Below are 16,564 nucleotides of genomic sequence, written 5' to 3' on the forward strand. Positions count from 1 at the left end.
GGAAACAGTAAAAGACTTTATTTTTTTGGGCTCCCAAATCACTGCAGATGGTGACTGCAGCCATGAAATTAAAGTGGAAGTAAAGTTATGTCAAGTAAAGTTATGACCAACCTAAATAGCATATTAAAAAGCAGAGACATGACTTTGCCAACAAAGGTCTGTCTAGTCAAGGCTATGGTTTTTCCAGTGGTCATGTATGGATGTGAGATTTGGACTGTGAAGAAAGCAGAGTGCCGAAAAATTGATGCTTTTGAACTGTGGTGTTGGAGAAGACTCTTGAGAGTCCCTTGGCCTGCAAGGAGATCCAACCAGTCCATCCTAAAGGAGATCAGTCCTGGGTGTTCATTGGAAGGACTGATGCTGAAGCTGAAACTCCAGTACTTTGTCCCCCTCATGCGAAGAGCTGACTCATTGGAAAAGACCCTGATGCTGGGAGGGATTGGGGGCAGGAGGAGAAGGGGACGACAGAGGATGAGATGGCTGGATGGCATCACCGATTCGACGGACATGAGTTTGAGTAAACTCCGGGAGTTGGTGATGGACAGGGAGGCCTGGCGTGCTGCGATTCATGGGGTCACAAAGAGTCGGACACGACTGAGCGACTGAACTGAATGTGGTGACTAGGATTAAATGAGTTAGGATATAAAGATGTTTAAAAAAGTGCCTAGCACATGGTAATCACTGTGCAGTTGTAACTCCATCACACACACACACAGAGTGATGGAGAAAGATGGGGTTGGGATTTAGCATTCATGTTGCAAAAACAGGAAAGTAATTCTCCCCTACTGAGAGGAGCATGATACTTCTCACGCTCTCATGTAGTAAACTGTGTTACAGATCCATGTAGTTTGTTGAAACAGGGGGCTGTTTCCTGTCTGGAAAGAGTGTGCATTTCTAGGAAAAGGAAGAAAAGGAAACTGACACTTGCTTTAATTCAAGCCTCATCAGAGCAATCTACCTTTGAGAGCAGCCACCTTGGGAAATGTGGGACAGTTTCTAGAACCTGTACACAATTTTGGTTTTGTTCTTGTTAACCAAACAAATGAAATCAGCATTCATTTTTATGAACTGACATAATTTCTGGGGTAGAGGTTGTGCAGTAGAAGGGTGTATCAGTGTGGGTTCCACCCAAAGACAAATGCTATGAAGTAAGTATTTGAACAGAGGGAGTGTAACTAGAATTTATCGTTAAGCTATGATGGGGAAGAACAAAAAAGAAAATCCTAGGGAGTTAGAGATGGACATGCACACCCTGCTATGTAGAATGAATAACTGGCAAGGATCTTCTGTACAGCACAGGGAACTCTGCTCAATATTATGTAATAGCCTAAATGGGAAAAGAATTTGAAAAGAATAGATGTATGCATAACTGAAAAAGAACAGACACATGTATAACTGAATCACTTTGCTGTGCAACTGAAACTATCACAACATTGTTAACCAACTATGTGATTGCTGTTCACTTGCAAAGTCATGTCTGACTCTTTGCAGCCCAGTGGACTATAGCATGCCAGGCTCCTCTGTCCTCCACTATCTTCTGGAGTTTGCTCAAATTCATGTTCATGGAGTCAGTGATGCCATCTAAGCATCTCATCCTCTGCCATGCCCTTCTCCTTTTGCCTCCCATCTTTCCAAGCATCAGTGTCTATTTCAAAGAGTTGGCTCTTTGCCTCAGGTAGCCAAAGTATTGGCGCTTCAGCTTCAGCAACAATCCTTCCAATGAATAATCAACTATACTCCAATATAAAGTGAAAAGTTTAAAAAAAGGAAAGAAAACCCTAAAGGTTACCCTGGCACTGCTGTAGAGTACTCCAAGAAGCACCAACTTGGAAGAGGTTCCAATCTCATTGGAGAAGGTGTGGTTATAGCTCACTGAGTGGCAGAGAAGCTCTCTCGCTTACAGGAGCCCCAGCTGATCCCCAGTTCAGTTGCTCAGTGGCGTCCGACCCTTTGTGACCCCGTGGACTGCAGCACGCCAGGCTTCCCTGTCCATCACAAACACCCAGAGCTTACTCAAACTCATGTCCACAGAGTTGGTGATGTCATCCAACCACCTCATCCTCTGTCGTCCCCTTCTCCTCCTGCCTTCAATCTTTCTCAGCATCAGGGTCTTTTCAAATAGGTTGGTTCTTCGCATCAGGTGGCCAAAGTATTGGAGTTTCAGCTTCAGCATCAGTTCTTCCAATGAATATTCAGGACTGATTTCCTTTAGGATGGACTGGTTGGATCTCCTTGCAGTCCAAGGGGCTCTCAAGAGTCTTCTCCAACACTGCAGTTCAAAAGCATCAATTTTTCAGTGTTCAGCTTTCTTTATAGTCCAACTCTCACATCCATACATGAATACTGGAAAAACCATAGCTTTGACTAGATGGACTTTTGTCAGCAAAGTAATGTCTCTGTTTTTTGATATGCTGTCTAGGTTGGTTATAGCTTTTCTTCCAAGGAGCCGGTGTCTTTTAATTTAATGGTTTCAGTCACCATCTGAAGTGATTTTGGAGCCCAAGAAAATAAAGTCTGTCACCATTTCCACTGTTTCCCCATCTATTTGCCATGAAGTGATGGGACCGGATACCATGATCTTAGTTTTCTGAATGTTGAGCTTTAAGCCAACTTTTTCACTCTCCTCTTTCACTTTCATCAAGAGGCTCTTTAGTTCTTCACTTTCTGCCAAAAGGTGGTATCATCTGCATATCTGAGGTTATTGATATTTCTCCTGGCAATCTTGATTCCAGCTTGTGCTTCATCCAACCTGACATTTCGCATGATGTACTCTGCATATAAGTTAAATAAGCAGGGTGACAATGTACAGTCTTGACGTACTCCTTTCCCAATTTGGAACCAATCTGTTGTCCCATGTTCAGTTCTAACTGTTGCTTCTTGACCTGCATACAGATCTCTCAGGAGGCAGGTCAAGTGGTCTGGTATTCCCATCTCTTTAAGAATTCTCCACTGTTTGTTGTGATCCACACAGTTAAAGGCTTTGGCATAGTCAGTAAAGCAGAAGTAGATGTTTTTCTGGAACTCTCTTGCTTTTTTGATGATACAACTGATGTTGACAATTTGATCTCTGGTTCCTCTGCCTTGTCTAAATCCAGCTTGAACATCTGAAGTTCAATCCCCAGTCCCCAGGCAAACAAGAACTAGCTGCTCTGTCCACACATAGAGGGAGTCAGTGTCTGTTCTTGGGGGCACACAGACATTTGCATCAGGAAGGCAGGAAATATCTCTGGGGGTTAGGTGAGCCGAGGCTGGCAATGACATGCAGACATAGCTGAGGGGCTCCTATAGATGCAAGGCCTGGAGCACATAGTGCTTGAGATGGTAGCTCCTTGGGAAACAGATTAGATTACTGAGGCTGGTGGGTGTCCAGGCAAAATACGGAGGGATGTAGGAGAGATGTCTCACCGCAGGTACTAAAACACCTGTGTATGTGGCTTGGGCTGGTCCACATGCAGACGGGGCCTCGGGATCACTAGGGCCATTCTGCAGGTGTTAGGACGTTTCTTTTACTCCCCTGTTTACCCATCAGATGAACCATCCTGATTTCCTTTTTTTCCCTTTAATATTAAACATTAAATGTTTTTAAATTGGATTACGATGGCTTCACAATATTGTATTAGTTTCTGGTGTACAAAGCACGAATCAGCTATATGTTTACACGTATCCCCGCCTTCCTGGACCTCCCTTCTCCCCCACCCCACCTCTCTGGGTCATCGCAGAGCACCAAGCTGGGCTCCCTGTGATGTATAGTAGCTTCCCCCTAGCCATCTGCTTTACAGATGGGGATGTAAATATGCCAGTGCTACTCTTTCAACTCGACCCACCCTCTCCTTCCCCTGCTGTGTCCACACGTCCATTCTCTACCTCTGTGTCTCTATTCCTGCCCTGCAAATAGATTCATCTGTACAACGTTTCCAGATTCCATGTACACGAGTTAATACACAATATTTGCTTTTCTCTTTCTGACTTACTTCACTCAGTGTGACAGACTCTAAGTTCATCCACATCACTAAAAATGACCCAATTTCATTCCTTCTTATAACAGTAATATTTCATTGTACCTAAGTACCACATCTTCTTTATCCATTCACTTGTTAATGGCCATTTAGGTTGCTTCCGTGTCCTGGCTACTGTAAATAGTGAGGCGATGAACAGTAGGGTACATATTTCTTTGTGAATTGCGGATTTCTCAGAGTACACAGCCAGTAGTGGGATTGCTGGGTCATACGGTGGCTCTATTTTTATTTTTAAGGAACCTCCTCCATACTCTTCTCCATAGTGGTTGCATCAATTTACATTCCCATCAATAGTGCAAGAGGTTGTCAGAAATCCTAATTTCTGACAGCTCTTCCTTCTGTAGCATTATAACCCTCGTCACACTGACAGAGCTCTCTCTGGCCATTGTCTGTGGCTGTATTCCAGATGCCATCATACTGGTAGAGAATACACCAAAAACATTACTTCCTGTGCCTGGCATCCTAGAGAAGAGTTTCCTGGAATTTTTGTCAGCTTTTTAAGCAAATATACAAGGGTTATATTTAAATTAATGCACTGTGTCCCAAGCAATAACCACTTATGTGTGGTACGTAATTGACCTTACTTATAGTTATTATAGTGGATATAGTCTTTCAGGCTATCATCAAGTAAATTTTTGCATTTTTATAATCACAATATTAAAGACTAGAAAATGTATTCCCAGATAGCAATGCTGTGAGTGACATGCATTTTCTATCTCATTACCAGGAGGGGTCATTAGATAATCTTCTGATGGCTTTGGGTAAATCTATTTCTTGAAACTGTTCTCCTGGGATAAACAGATAAAGTCGTCATTTTGTTCACTGTGGTGTCTCTAACTCTCAAGATGACTGATGGGCCATAATGGTATTCCGTGGGGATGGGATGCATTGACTGTGGGGTTGGCTTTCGGTTTCCTTAGCAACCTTTTCCTAGGGACACCATGGCAGCCACATTTATTCAAAGTTAGGATTCTAAAAAAAAAAAAAAAAAAAAAAAGACAGTTTTTCAATTGAGATTTTATATACCTAAATTAACTTTGCTCAAGAGACATGCATTTTGCATTGCTATCATTTTTTAGTTTGTGTGTTATTTCTCATTAGAATAGCAAATTCTGCCCTCAGAGGAGAATTGGCTGGGAGGGGAGAGTGCTGAGGGTAGACGAGATTAGAAAGGCTTAATAACCCGAGTCCCAAAGAGGAAGTGGTTTTCTCTCAGCTCCATTTTCCAATATAGCCCTGAGGGAAACTAGCTTAGAGTCTAAGCAAACGCTGTCAAATATACGGTCTCCTTAGCACCGTGTTATTCCATCTGAGTAGAAATAACATTGTCTTTCCAATTGTTTTTACCAAAAAAAGCTGGCCTCTGTGGGAAATATGTTACCATTTCCTAAACCAGAGTTCCCTAAGCTTGGTGCCATTTGTATTTGTGTTTTGGTCCAGGTGATTCTTTGTTGGGAGGGAGGTTGCCTTATGTATTATAGAATATTTAGTATTAGTATTCCAGATCTCTAACCAGTAGATGCTAGCACATCCTTTCTCCCACTGTAACAGTGAAAAATCTCTGGATATTGCCAAATATTTCCTGGGGTGGGGCAAATGGCCCTCCTCTACTTGAGATCTATTGTTCAAACAAAGGTGTCGTGTGAGCCTATGAATACCTCTGCTGCTCTTCCTTATCTGTCCTTACTTTCCACGTCCAGAATGTTGATTAAAAGGAGCTATGTTGTATTTACATACTGTTTTACAAGTATGTAACATTATAACATCATTGTCCTGGTTACCCTTGAGAAGAGATGATTGGATTCATCTTCTGGCCTCAGTGTTTCTCATCTCTGTCAGATTATCTACTCACATTACAGTTTGTATTTCTTACACGGCATGTCAGAGGGAAGACTGCCAACACTTCCCAGCCCCCAGATATGAAAACTGAAAGCATAATAAGGGACTTCTATGGTGGCACAGTGGTTAAGACTCCACGATTCCAAGGGGGCATGGGTTCGATCCCTGGCCGGGGAACAAAGATCCCACATGCTACGCAGTGTGGTCAAAGCACAAATAAATAAAATAAAAGAATAATAAAATAAAATAAGGCTAAAGAAAGATTCATGGAGAAGTCTACTATGAATTTCACAGGACACAGTTTTACAGAATATTGATCCTACTTAGCCCTGCGATTAGCCACAAAGCTAGACATATATGGCAGAGGGGGGATTTATATAACATGTTTAAGCACTAGAAGATTTCACAAGAATTTTTTTCCAACAAGGTCTACTAGAAGAAAAATTCTTAGTCAATAAAGGAATATGTGCAGCTCCTTACACTTCCATATGACCAAAGCTACATTTTAGATTAAAGATATTCCACTGTAAATCCTCTACGTGGAGAAACATTTTTGTTTGATCTCAAAAAAGTTAGACTTATCAAAAGTTTTTCTAGATTCTCCCCAATGCAGTCAGAATTGACCTATGCTGGAACTGAGGTAACGCTTGAAAACTCTGACATGAGCTAGCGCCAGCATCTGCCATGATGCACCCTGGCACATATTCAGCAGTTGTTGGGTTTTGTTGGAACTGGTTTCAATCTTAGAGATGACGTCTGTGTGTCAAGGAAGATGGAAAGATCATGGAGTTTTGCATCTGGTAGACTTGAGTCTTAAACCCAACACTGGCTATGGGATTTCAGGCACCTTATTTAACTGTTTGCGCTTCAGTTTCTGGAAAGTAAGAGTATAATTCAACCATTGTCAGGTCATCACAGGAATTAGAATATACACAGATCCCTGAGCCCCTCCCCTGTGGGATGGTTACTCCATGCTGTCAAGATGTCTAATTCACATGGCCTCAGGCTAACACATCTAGGCCCTTACCAAGTAGATGACTGGAGCCTTCATGTTTCTTTGAAAAACAACAAATTACCATCTACCTAAGGCAGACATTTCCTTCCCTGGTGGCTCAGATGGTAAAGAATCTACCTGCCACTCAGGAGACCTGGGTCCTATCCCTAGGTCAGGGAGATCCACCGGAAGAGGAAATGGCAACCCACTCCAGTATTCTTGCCTGGGAAATCCCATGGACAGCGGAGGAGCCTGGCGGGCTATAGTCCACAGGGTTGCAAAAGAGTCAAACAAGATGGAGTGACTAATTCCCGAGCACACACGAGGTGTTTCCAAATGGCAATGTCAGCCCGGCTGGGAGCCTGCTGAAACAACGGTCCCTGGTCCATTTACTAGGGATTCTGATTCAGTGGTCATCTCAATGACTTGGGAGCTGAACCTTAGAAATCTCTTCAGGTGGTGGTAATGTGGGAAACTTTCGCTTTATGAAACATGGGAGTTTTCCCTTTATGAAAACTCACTAATTGGGTCACTTTTCTGCATGTATGTACGTCGTATGACACCTCTTTAAAAGTTTAATTAAAATAAAAGATTTCCCCTGACAATTCTAATACACAGCCAGGATTGAGGGCCACTGGTTTGTATCTTATCCAAGCTCTTTTAAAAGTAAAAAATGATATATAGCATTTCCTCATCTTTGATGAAAGACCTATTGGACCAATATGCTTGGCCAGTGGAAGAGTCACTTCCCAGAGCTGCAGAAGAACAAATCTTGACAATACATAAACAGCATCTGGTCTGAGATTTTCACTTCATAGTTGAGGAATCTGAGAGGAAAGGGACATGATTTCTGTAAGTGACCCAGTGAGGAGTTGGCAAATTAGACAGGTGTCCAGATGACCATTCCCATCCTGCCTCTATAAAATATGTTACACTTGAAAATGTACCCACCTTTCAAGCACAGTACCAGATACACAAAAATGTTGGCCTTGAAAAGCTGATATGTCATTACTGATGGAGAGCTTTGACCAGGGCCAAATGCCTGGAGATAAAGTAATGAATCTTGCCTTCTTTTTAGCATCTTATACTGGCCCACATGTTTTCTTTTCCTTAAAACTTCAAGGAATATAGAGAAAACTCTAATTTTAAAAGATACATGCATCCCAGTGTTCATTACAGCCCTATTTACAATACCCAAGACATAGAAGCAATCTAAATGTCCATCAACAGACGACTGGGTAAAGAAGATGTGCTGCACATACACAATGCAATATTACTAAGCTGTTAAAAGGAATGAAATAATGCCATTTGCAGCAACATGGATGGACCTAGAAATTATCATATTTAGTGAAGCAAGTCAGACAAAGTCAAATATCACATGTTACTTACATGTGGACTCTAAAAAATGATACAAATGGACTTAATTACAAAACAGAAATAGCCTCACAGACCCAGAAAACAAATTTATGGTTACCAAAGGGGATAGCAGGGTGGGAGGCAGGAATAAATTAGGAATTTGCAATTAGTAGATACACGTTACTATATTGGGCTTCCCTGGTGGCTCAGTCAGTAAAGAATCCACCTGCAATGTGGGAGACCTGGGTTCAATCCCTGGGTTGGGAAGATCCCCTGGAGGAGGGCATGGCAACCCACTCCAGTATTCTGGAGGATCCCCATGGACAGAGGAGCCTGGCGGGCTGCAATCCATGGGGTCGCAAAGAGTCGGACATGACACGGCAACCAAGTACAAGCACACGTGACTATATATAAGGGTGGTGCTTATTTATAACCTGGTGGCACTAGTGGTAAAGAACCTGCCTGCCAATGCAGGCAGACGTAAGAGATGCGGGTTCAATCCCTGGGTCAGGACGACCTCCTAGAGGAGGGCATGACAAGCCACCCTGGTATTCTTGCTTGGAGAATCCAATGGACAGAGGAGCCTGGTGGGCTACACAAAGAGTCAGTCACGACTGAAATGACAGCACCCAGGCATACACTACTGTATATAAAATAAGTTAATAACAAGTATGTACGGTATAGCATGGGGAACTATACTCTATATCTTGTAATAACCCATAACTGAAAAGAATCTGAAAAAAATATGTAGATGTAAATATACGTATAACTGAATCACAAGGCTGTATACTTGAAACTAACACAGCATTGTACATTAACTATACTTCAATTACAGAAAAAAAAACCTCAAGGAATAAAAAGCCACAAGAATAAAATGCTATCAAGTTTCTAGCAAAGCACTTTCATCTATGGCAACTGTCTTTCTGAAATCAGAATAAGACCCATCAATTGCTGAACCCTCCCTGAACCTCAAACACTGAGAATGTGAATATGGACAATTAATTGCTCTTATTTCCACTCTGCTCAATTAGAAATTAAAAGCATTAATACTGTTGAGCCAAAGATTGTAGATTGTGCACAAAATGGCACAATTCTATTTTCCTTCTGTCAAGAGTGGTTAATTTTCTCCTGAGGAAGTCTCACTGTGGACTCTTCCATCCAGCATTGAATAACGGAAAGAAATTGCATATTTCAAGCTTGGTAAGTATGGTATTTATTTGTGATTTCACTCAGGAGATGAACCAGTTAAGACTTACACAAAACATCAATGTGTCTAAACACAGGGTGTCCAGAGGAAATTGCTGTGATTTTGAGTAGTGGTTTTGTTTCCAACTTGCTACTTTAACTTTATTTACTTATTTCAATTGTGGATAAATTGGGTAAGCTAAGTTCACAATACTATAAGAACTTTTTCCCCAATGATGACGAATTAAAAAAAAAAGCAGCCAGAGGTACACTGGCAATGTCTTAGTAAGACAGGCGAAATATTAGTCTTAATCAGATAAAATCTTGGATTTTTTTTCAGGTAATGTAAATATTGAGAAAATGAATTCATCACTCAGGAAGGCAAATTAAGGAAAAATATGCATACTGTGGGTAGGCAGATTGAGAGTAATAAGACTGAGTCTAAAGTGAAGTAGTAAAATCAGATTGATCCTCACAGTAATTCTTCAAGGTTAGGATAATGTGCCTATTTTTCAGATGAGGAAACTAAGGCTCAGAAAAATTTCAGAACTGAGATTCACTCAGGTCTGCTTAAAAGCTGTGCACTTCTCCTCATGCTTCCATAGTGGTTTGTTAGTGAAAAACATTCATGCATTCAAAAATATTGGTAGGGGACCTGATACAATAATGACTGAAAAAAGACACAGTCAGGCAAGGAAGTCAAGCAGCATGAGGAACAGCCAGAAAGTAAAATGGGTGTTGTGACAGGAGGAAGACAATGAAAATAAGTAACCAATGTAGTCTAGGAATAGAGGTCCCCAGAAAAGCACATATCTGTGGAATCTACAGGCTTCCCAGGTGGCACTAGTGGTAAAGAACCCACCTGCCAATGCAAGAGATAAAAGACACAGGTTCAATCCCTGGGTTGGGAAGATCCCCTGGAGGAGGGCATGGCAACCCACTCCAGTATTCTTGCCTGAAGAATCCATGGACAGAGGAGCCTGGTGGGCTATAGTCCATAGGGTCGCCAAGAGTCATAAACGACTGAAGCAACTTAGCATGCGTGCACTTGGAATCTACAGCAGAATTCGGAGGGAGGCATACACCATGACCTGCATTCTTAAACACATTTTACATGCACATCACTGAAATTTCACATCTTATTTTTGTATACTCTTTCAGTAGATTTAATGATGGCTGTCAAAAAGGTAGGTCAACACCCCAGAATTTGTGAACATGACCTTATTTGGAGAAAGAGTCTTCAGAAATGTAATCAAATTAAGCATCTTAGAGATGAAATCATCCTGAAATACATCCTGAATTATCCTAAATCTTACAAGTAGCCTTAGAGGAGAGGGCAGAAAGAGGAGGAGAAGACTGCCATGTAAAGACAGAGGCAGGAGCTGCTTGGAGTCCCCTGGAAAAGGCAGGGAGGATTCTCCAGAGGGTCTCAGAAGAGATGTGACTCTCTTGACACCTTGGAGTCAGACTTCTGATCCCCCTGAATATGAGGGAATAAATTGGCTGTTGTAAGTCAACAAGGTTAAGGTAACATATTACAGCAGCCCTGCACTCTCATGATCCCCATTTTACAGAGGAAGAAACTGAGGCCAAAATGTGAAGTAGACTCCTCAGTTCGCACAGTCATCAAGAAGTCAAGCCAGGTCTGGAACCTGACCACAGAGACCATACTTAGAACCCTACACCAACGCAACCTTCCTATCTCTGAAAATAAGGCCAGATTCCTCAGGCTGGCCGGGTGGCCCTTCTCAGTGAGGCTCAGTCCACCTTTCTGGACCCTGCTTTCAACATCGGCCAGCCCTCCCAGTCACCACACCCTGGGTTCTAATGGACCACTTATAAAGTATTTGTGGTGGTGTTGTTCAGTCACTCAGTTGTATCCAACTATTTGTGACCCCATGGACTGCAGCACACCAGGCTTTCCTGTTCTTCGTTATCTCCCAAAGCTTGTTCAAACTCATGTCCATTGAGTCAATGATGCCACCCCACCATCTCATCCTTTGTTGCCCCCTTCTCCTCCTGCCTTCCGTCTTTCCCAGCAGCAGGGTCTTTTCCAATGAGTCAGTTCTTCTCATCAGGTGGCCAAAGTATTGGAGCTTCAGCTTCAGCATCAGTCCTTCCAATGAATGTTCAAGGTTGATTTCCTTTAGGATTGGCCGGTTTGATCTCCTTGTAAAGTATACATCGATAATAGAAACAACTACCATGTATTGAATCTTACTGTGTACCAGGCACTGTCTTAAATTCTCTATATTCATTTTGTATTTCCTCCCCCAGAACCTATGCATCTCCTTTTACAAATGAGAACACTATGACTTGTAAGATCAGTGGGCAAACAGTGGAAGTACAGGGCCTAGCTCAAAGGCTGCTTCTCCATGAAGCTTCCTGGATTTTTCTTACCTTAGTGGGAAGGTCCTACCTCCTCCACCCTCCCACATCTCTTGGACCCCACTTCTAACTCTACCAATCCTTCATTCCTTCAACAAGTAACTAGTGAGCAAGTACTTTTCACCAGGCACTGAATTTGGAAAAGATTTCATGAAGAGGAAAAAAAACACAAGCCCCGCCTGCAAGGAGCTCACAGCCAGACGGTAAAATAGACAAGGAATGTGTACAGTATACTACAAGGAGGGACAGGTATACTGCTCAGGATGCCAGGCAAACCCTGTTCGCTCCCTTGCAGTCCCCATGTGCCTCCTTCTCAGGTCTGTTTCCTGCAGGAAGAGTTGATAGCTCTCGGGGCCTACTTGCCCCACCTGTTATAAAGTTATGTCCTGGAGTGCCCGTCTTTCTCCATCTTATACTCAGTGTTCACCTGACTTGGCTACCTGGAGCAGACTGATGCCCCTAGACACATCTCTCTAGCTCTCTCTTCTCTTCTAGACTTCTAAACGTTTGCTCAGGCAATCTTGCCTCTTCCATGTGTTGCTCAGTGAAACCTACTGAGGGAAGAGCATCAAATTCCAAGAAGCAACTAGGGTCCTTTCACACTGGCCTAGCCAACTGCTTCTGCCCAGATTTCCAGAGAGCTCAGCAGAGGTGTTTGGGCCACAATCTCAGCTCACAGTCCTCATAAAACAGTATCTTGGTTCCCCATTGACCGCTGTTCCTGGCACATGTCACTCCCTGGAAACACAGTTTGGTCTGTGATGCAAAAGAATCACACCACAACCCTACTTCCAGGCAGCGTCACCAGCCTCTACAGGATGATCTATTAAATAAAACAGAAGCTACACATCCTCCATTCACGTGCACAACTATGCAAAGCCCCAGGGGTGTACTCTCGAGGTTGAAGGCCCAGGGTTGGCCTTGCTGTCCCGCAGGAGCCAATCGAGCCACTTGCCTGGTGAGAGGGACAGACAGCAGTCACAGGCCTGGGTCCCGGCGGCGGGGCTCTGCACAGAGGCATGGTGGGGAGAGAAGACTCGCGAAGCTTGGCGCTCTGCCCTGTCTCTCCTTTCTGTAACGCCACAGCGATTTTAATTAAATACTCCCACTACGATCTCAGCTTCCCTGGTGGCCTAGATGGTAAAGAATCTGCCTGAAATTCAGGAGACCAGGGTTTGACCGTGGAGGAGGGAATAGGTTAGGGTTCCCTGGAGGAGGGACTGGCTACCCACACCAGTATTTTTGCCTGGAGAATCCCATGGACAGAGGAGCCTGGAGGGCTACAGTCCATGGAGTCGCAGAGCAGGAGACTGCTGAGCAACTAACACGTGGACTCAGCAGTAGCTCTAAAAGCCTGATGTATAGAGCATCACAGGTGGTGGTCAGACTGGAAGGCCCTGCTGGAGGCTGCCAACACCTTCACTCCCGCCCCCAGCCTATGACAGCCAGCCTCAGTCTCCCTTCCCCAGCTGGACTCCCCGGGGGTTGATTGGAGGCAGGCAAGCTGCGCATTGTCAAAGCCTCTTGGAAGAGACGCTTTCTTGGACTCCACTGGTCTTGGTTTTGAATTGTTTACCAAACTCCTATTGGAAAAGCTGTTTCATTCACCCCATTAAGCTTTCCTCCTTGTTTCTGCGTAGCTGTGGCTGGAAGTTGACTTCTGAAAGAGCTCAGAAGCTGTGGGAGAAGACAGAAGAGGACAGCTCTCAAAGAGAGGAGACCTGGATTTACAGGCCACAGCACGGGGCAGTGGAAAGTCACAGGCTCTGTACCCGGGCCCATGGGTGTTCTCATACCTGTTCTTCTGGTTTTGACCAGGGCTAAGGACTCAACTTTCCTCCTCTCTGCCTTCTTACACACAAACCAAGAAGAATAAGATCTAGTTTACAGGATGATCAAAAGGATTAATTGAGACAAAAATTGCACACACCGAGTCTTCAAAAACTGATAACTGTTTTGTCAAACATGTAATGTCCAATTAAAGGCTGGATAAACCACAGCCTATGGCATAGCTGTTGTTTAGTCGCTAAGTTTTGTCCGACTCTTATGTGACCTCCTGGTCTGTAGCCCACCAGGCTGCTCTGTTCATGGAATTCTCCAGGCAAGAATACTGGAGTGGGTTGCCATTTCCTCCTCCAGGGGATCTTCCTGACCCAGGGATCAAACCTGGGTCTTCTACATTGCAAGTGGATTTGTTACCATCTGAGCCACGTGGGAAGCCCCATGGCATAGCTGCCAAGAGACTGCAAGCATGTATGAGCACTTAGAATATTTCAGACATTGTACTATGTAATTTTCACAATTATGTGGGCACAGAAGAAAGTCGTTTTCTTCTCCCTCTATTCAGGGAAAAGATTCAAGGGCTCCGAGAGATGGCCACCGTCCCTTCTGCCTCAGCACTCCCTGCAATTAAATGATAGTGTTTGCCATCCTGGTTGTAGATTCAATTATTATTCAGCAAATCTTTACCCTATGGAAGGAGTTTTCCTCTGAAACCCACTAATGTTGAGCTTGGTCCTGTATTCTTTTGATCAAATGGCAAATAGGCAGAAGCGATAGGGTCTGAGATCTAAGTCTAGACCTGAAGGGGTGTGCCTTGTTTCTGCTCATCATTCTGAAAAATTCTTACCTCCCTGATAGATTCATAGGAAGTCACTACCCTTCACACCTGGCCCCCAATGAGGACACATGGGGGAGACTCACAGCCTGAAACAAGCAGCAAAACCAACCTGCAAACTTGTGAGCAAAGATAAACGCCTAGTGTTGTATACCAGGATTCTGTGGTGTTTATTATGCAGCAATAGCTGATTTATTGTTTCCCAGGGAACTGGATGGAAGGCTGGACATAAACCTCCTCTATTCTTGGATCCTCTAATCTATCTGGGAATGCTGCCACTTCCCTGTACCAAGTATCCAACCAGGGAAGAAAATGACCACTATCCTTTCTGGAACAACTCTCAGACATTCTTTCCCTCCTCTCTGCCCATGTCTAGGTTAGACAAAAGAGAAGACATTGGTTTAGCAGGGATTCTTCCCCCACTCTCCCCTCTTACACTTGAACATTTACCTTTTATATTCTCTGATTCCATTAGGAAAACTTGCCAGTGGGGCAAGGGTGGACATCTCTAGCAGCCAAGGTAAGAAAGGGTTGGTACTTCAGATTTAACTGGCTGCCCCGTATTTTCACTTGTTAAGTATAGCAACTATATTACTATAATTCAGGCATTGTGTACATGCTAAGGGTAGAGTAGCTATCGTTGTTGTTTAGTCACTAAGTTTTGTCTGACTCTTTGCCACCCCGTGGACTGCAGGGGTCACGCTAGGCTCTCCTGTCTGTCACTATCTTCCAGAGTTTTCTCAAATTCATGCCCTTTAAGTTGGTGACGCTATCTAACCATCTCAGCCTCTGCCTCCCTCTTCTCCTTTTGCCTCCAGTCTTTTCCAGCATCAGGGTCTTTTCCAACATGGATTTCTCTTAGCCAGCGCTTATCTGTCTACCCCCTTGCTGAGTGGCCGACTTTCCAATAGCAACAGCTAACTGCAGTCTTGTAGTGTGATATTTTGGAGGAACATTTTGGGACCTCATGGCTGATTGATTCTATAAGCATCCTTTCATAATAGAGAGAACAATTCCTTCTTAGTGAAAGACATACATTCTGAATTTGAATTTGTTTTCTCTGCTAATGATACTTCTGCTAGCTACCTGCACATGTCATATTAAATATTATGTGTGTATTGAAAAATCAGTCCCCTGGCTCAACTAAGGGACAAAACCTTCCTTGGAAGGGATGCAGCCTTGTAGAATAAAGGCTATGCTCAGAATCAGTATCCAGTATATCATTTTATGATGCTCATAGTCATATTACAAGTGTCCAGGGGCTAGAATTGGGGAGCATGTCATATAATTAAATCTGGTGACTCACTAGTAAAAATGTTGCTTTCCTGCCTGAATCTGTAGACTCCTATTAGTTTAGGAATTTGAATATCCAGTTACAGAATGCTCCCACCCCTGAGTCCAACAATGATTTCATAGAATTGGAACCTAAGAATACCATCTGTCTACTTTGAGTTCCTCATGCCATTCAATTAACCAGCAAAACAGGACACTAGATTATTGGCCAGAGCACTTAATTCCACCAAGGGGAAATGGTGTTGAATCAAGCAGTGGGGTAGAAAAGACTATAAATGGAACACAGTTTCCCCTGGGTGCCTTTCAGTTCAGCCATTCTTGGGATGCTAATTGGCAGGACCACCAAGCTCACATCCTTCAGGAAGGAAGGTTTGAGCTCATAGGCAATCATCCGCAATCACCATGGGTGTTGGCTGACAGCCTAGAGAACAAGGGCATGGGGGAGAGTCATATACATCAGCTACGACCTTGAGACCAGATGCAGTACTAGGGTATGGCTTTCCCTCATATGCTCTCTCTCTTTCTCTCTCTCTCTCACTAAGTTTTCTTTTATTTCTTCCATTTCTCCCTCCATCATTGTCTACAGGTTGTGTTGGTTCATAAGCTTCAAAATATTGTGACTGGTTCAAGAGAGAGCCAAAGGGAGGAATAGACGTTCCTCAGAAACCTGACTCAGACCTGGATGCATTTGCTGAGAGATTCGTGATGTATCCTTGACTGGGAGGTAGCACTGTAAAGGAGTTTTCAATATATAAGAATGAACTGCAGTAGCTAAATGAAGACTTTATTTTGAAGGGTGATTATGGGAAGAAGAGTATACGAGGATATAGGATTGCCAAGCAGACTAACTGTAGAGGAGCTTGTCAATTTTGACTT

The sequence above is a fragment of the Cervus canadensis genome, chromosome 17 (assembly GCF_019320065.1).
Source record: "Cervus canadensis isolate Bull #8, Minnesota chromosome 17, ASM1932006v1, whole genome shotgun sequence".
NCBI lineage: Eukaryota > Metazoa > Chordata > Mammalia > Artiodactyla > Cervidae > Cervus > Cervus canadensis.